Here is a 4,829-nt window from a genome sequence, read left to right as displayed (position 1 = left end):
CTGTCCTGGAACTCACTTTGTAGACCAGGCTGGCCTGGAACTCAGAAATCCGCCTGCCTCTGCCTCCCGAGTGCTGGGATTAAAGGCGTGCGCCACCAACGCCCGGCCAACATTCACATCTTAAATATTTTTTAGTAGAACAAAAATTATTTTTCTAAACCTTGGATAAGAATACCATATTTATGGAAGAAAAAAAGGTACCTATCTATATGTCAGGGTTGAGAGTTGGAGGATATTTCCAATGCCCAGCTGTTATACATATTTTGAAAATCCTGAAAAATGAAGGTAATCGCTTACTCTAACAGGGTCTTGATGTTCACATTGTGATCCAAGGACCTTTCATTCATTAGGGTGAGAAACAGGGAGGGGTCTGGAGTTACCAGGCTGATGGCTCTCTAAGACTTTTCAGGAGGGGTAGTCATAATTCCCATAGGATTTTAAGCCATCAAAACAAACCCCAAACTGCTGCTATTTGTTACCTCTTCGTGGACCCCTTGGTTTCTGTGGTAAAGGCTAGCCCCTGCTGGCTCAATGACTCATACTTGACTACATCTACTGCCTTGCTTCTGGCTTTCTTTGGTATTGGGGAGTGAATTTCATCAGCCTGATTCTGTTACTTGGCCAAATCATTTGAGTATATGGGCCACAGTTTCATTTATATACAATAGGGAACAGTAACACCTATCCTAGGCAAACTGCTAGGGACACTAAATAGAGAGCATCTGTGATAGTGCCTGTGACATGTTTAATATAGCTTGAAATGGGCATGATTTTCAGAGAGTAGCAAATTTAGGAAGATTAGGAAAGAGAGTTCTTAGGTAAGCCTGTGGCTCATGCTGTTTATACCTCAAGGGAAAAGTCTCCAGCGACTGCTTCAGTTCAGAAGGCAATAATCAGTGCTTTAGAAATGCAGCCTTGAAGTGGTGTAGGACCAGTGAGACAGGCTGCAGAGAACTCTCTAGAGCAAGTACTATGCTAGTGAAAATTTGAGTGGATACCTGCAAATTCCTTGAGCTTTTTCTTTGCTAGAACCTTTTGTGTTGATTAGAGGAGAAAGAAAATTTTGGAGTTAACCTTAAGACAGTGGAAAGATCAAATCATAATCTAGAATAGAGGATAGTAAACATTTTATGAATAGTGAAAAGTTGTGAATAGATTTATATACACATTCGTATGTAAACTATCACAGGTAGACAGTGAATAATAGGGAGTCACTTAACTGTATCATCAGGAAGATAGCCAAAGGAAAGTGGGGACAAAGTATAGAATGATGTGATCCTCTTTCTGGTTTTTCATTTTTATAACATATATTGTGCTACAGAGATGGCCCAAAAGTTAAGAGTGCTAGCTACTTTTGCAGAGGATTCAGATTTGGTTCCCATCACCATATAGGGGCCCACAGCTTCCTGTAATTCCAACTGCAGGAGATTTGATACTTCTATCCTTCACGGGCTCCTGCACTCACACAGTAGTCACATAATTAAACATTTAAAAAGAAAAAGCTTTTAAAAATCTATAATACATGTACCTATATATATATATATGATGTTTAGTTACTTCTGTGGATGAAAGTTTAATAACACACTCACTAAACAATGCATTGAGTGTGTGAAGAGTACAGAAGATAGTCAAGAAGACATTTGTTTGCTCGCTTGTCTGTTTTTTGAGAATGGTTTTTGTCTTTTGGGGTTTTTTTTTGTTTTTTTTGGTTTTTTTGGTCCCGCCTGTCCTGGAACTCACTATGCAGACAGGCTGTTCCCAAACTCACAGAGATTTGCCTGCCTCTGCCTCCCGAGTGCTGGGACTAAAGGAAAGGTGTGTGCTACAATCTTCCAGCAACATTTTAATTCTTATTATTTCTTTGATAAGTGATAAAAGCAAATATTAACCCTTCCTTATACCAGGAATATAAAATTCACAAGCACAGTGGTTTTAAATACTGTAAGGCTAGAGAAAATGGCTCAGTGGTTCTTCTTGTAGAAGACCCAGGTTTGGTTCTCAGCACCCACAAGGCATCCCTTAGCAACCCGTACCTCTAGTTTATGAGGTCAGACACTCTTTTCTGACCTCCATGGGTACTGAATGGTACACTGATATCATACAGGGAAAACACCCATTCATACACATGAATGACTCTGTGAAAAAGCTGTTGAATGTGGTGATCATATGAGTGGTTGAATAGCACATAGATATCTGTCATAACTATAAATTATGACATTGACTCTAGAGTATAAAGCTACTTTTCAAGTGTTTAACACTTTTTTTTTTACTGTCCTAAATTGTTTATTGGATATATATTTTACAGATACCATGTGTATTAGAGGTAATGGTGGAGCTGGAGTGTATTGCGCCTTCTCCAGGCTGCACAGATAGAGCCACCAATAGTGTGGTGGAATTTGTGGCCAACAGATGTTAGCCCACATATCTCTCTGTGCTTGTAGACTGGTTTAGTGATTCACTGGGTGTCAAGATTTCTTCTGATAGCTTTATGGAATGGATCAATGAAGATAACCCCAAAAAATTTATATGTGGAATCTTCACCAACCTCGTAGGAATTTAGGGTGCTCAAAGCCCCACAATGGCACCCAGCTCTCTCCTCAGCAACAGACTGAAGGCTTTGGGCAGATTTCAGCTGGTTAACACCGTGGTTAACCGTTAAGCCACGTGGTGGCTTGCCTTAAGTCGTACCCCTAGGAACTGGGCGTTTGCAACTATCATGGCTAACATGAATCCTATAAATGACATAAACTTGCTTAGCCTTGTATCCCAGTCTTTATGCTTTATCAGACTGGGTGGGGTGGGGAGTCCTGTGCAGCACAGAGAGCTGGTGATGTTGCCAGCAAAGAACCTCAGAAGAAAGCACATCACCTCAGACTGCTTCTTCCCCCATAGCTCCTCCATAGCTCACTAGTTTTGGGGCATTAATAGAAGTTCACAGATTATATAACATACTTCTAGCCCTTCTGTAGTGAAAAGTTAGTAAGGAGTAAGGTAGGCCTATGATCTCAGACTACTCCTACATTGTAAAGAAGTATAGAATGGTGATTAATAGCATAAGCTTCCAAGTCAAAAATATCTAGATTAAAAACTTAGTTTTGACATTTACTAGCGGTTTCATTGCTTATGCTCTGTGGCAAAGCCCTAGTTCCTCATTTGTCTGTGTCATCTTTCCTTCATCTGTAAAAAAAGGAACGACAGTATTACCCATGCAACAAGTTTGACCTTTTTGTTGTTATTGTTGTTTGTTTAGCTTTGTTTTGTTTTATTGAGACGTAGTTTCTCTGTATGGCCCTGGCTATCCTGGATCTGGCTGTGTAGACCAGCCAGTCTCGTCTGGAACTCGGAGATCCGCCAGCCTCTGCTGAGTGCTGGTATTAAAGGTGTGAGCTGCCACCACCACTACCATCCAACTTAGACTTATACTGAGACTCTTAAATACTACACACACACACACACCCAGTAAGAAAGATTAAACTGTACTTAACTTGGGTTGATGTGAAAACAAGAGATTGTTGGTAAAACAAAACAAAACCAAAAACTTGTAGTATCCTAGTAAAGATGTGAATCAATAAATCTGGTTGTACTTTGTCCGGTTATGGTTATTATTTCTCAACCAGGGACTATAATTCTTCTTAGAGGCATCCCAATTAAATATGAGTTTAATTTACAGCCATCTACTAATGAGGTTAAAAGACACGGGCATATCAAAAATATATCAAAAATCAATTACCAAAGAAAATTGTCTTTGGGTTTATCCCAAAGAGGGTCTCAGGAATATTCGTCAAAACAATTTATGATGATTAAGATCTGGTGCTCCCATCATCAGACAATGGGTTCATTTGGCTACTGAGGGGTGGGTTGTTTGTTTGTTTGTTTGTTTGTTTGTTTTAATTAAGAAAACACACACACGGGCTGGAGAGATGGCTCAGCGGTTAAGAGCACCGACTGCTCTTCCAGAGGTCCTGAGTTCAAATCCCAGCATCCACATGGTGGCTCACAACCATCTGTAATGAGATCTGATGCTCTTCTGGTGCGACTGAAGACAGCTACAGTATACTTACATATAGTAATAAATAAATGTTTTATAAAAAGAAAAGAAAACACACACACAGATAACTGGACAGTAGTGGCACATAACTTTATTCCTAGCTGTGAGAGGCAGAGGCAGGTGGATCTCTGAGACTTACAGGACAGCCTGGTCTATAAAGCAAGCCCCAGAATAGCTGGAGCTACACAGAGAAACCCTCTCTTGGAAAACCAAAAAAGAAAAAAGAAAGAGTACTTCTGCCTACAATGGTGGTTTATGTTTTTAATTCCAGCACTTGGGAGGCAGAGGCAGGCGGATTTCAGTGAATTCCAAGCCAGCCCTGGTCTATGTGGTATGTTGTTCCAGGCCAGTCAGGGCTACATCATGAGATTCTTTAAGACTTATAAATGTTGGTATATTTCCAGGAGTTAGTCCTTTAACCTCTTTTCAGCTAGTGTTTTCTCTTTTGTTGACTTTGGTTGTCTGTCTGTATTGGAACTGCTACACAAAGTGTATCTTTAAGCAGAAACCTTCCTTGAACTTCAGACTTTTGTGTTTAAACTGTCTTAATTTTTAGCTTTCTGATGGGCACCAAAAGCTTATCAGTATCAAACAGAATGCTAGACTACTTCATGTCAGCCTGTTTCCTGAGTGATCTCCCCTCATCTTGGTAAACACTGAAAATCCTTTAATTGTTTAAAACTGAAATCTAGGAGTCATGCCTTAATTCCTTAATTCTTTTTTTTTTTTTTTTTTTTTTTTTTTTTTTTTTTCATGGACAGTATTTTCTCAAATCATGACA

The 4,829-nt window shown here is 39.7% G+C and overlaps 1 protein-coding gene and 1 pseudogene across 4 annotated transcripts in view; one reads left to right on the top strand and one right to left on the bottom strand.

Annotated features, from left to right (window-relative positions):
• The window catches only part of Nr6a1 (nuclear receptor subfamily 6 group A member 1), a 193,153-nt gene that overhangs the window by 136,208 nt on the left and 52,116 nt on the right, over positions 1-4,829 (top strand). The window lies entirely within an intron of this gene.
• On the bottom strand, positions 2,318-2,901 carry LOC110289293 (annotated as a pseudogene).

This window comes from Mus caroli, chromosome 2, assembly GCF_900094665.2.
Source record: "Mus caroli chromosome 2, CAROLI_EIJ_v1.1, whole genome shotgun sequence".
NCBI lineage: Eukaryota > Metazoa > Chordata > Mammalia > Rodentia > Muridae > Mus > Mus caroli.
Note: the sequence above shows the minus strand (reverse complement) of the source record. Positions and strands in the feature narration are given on the sequence as shown.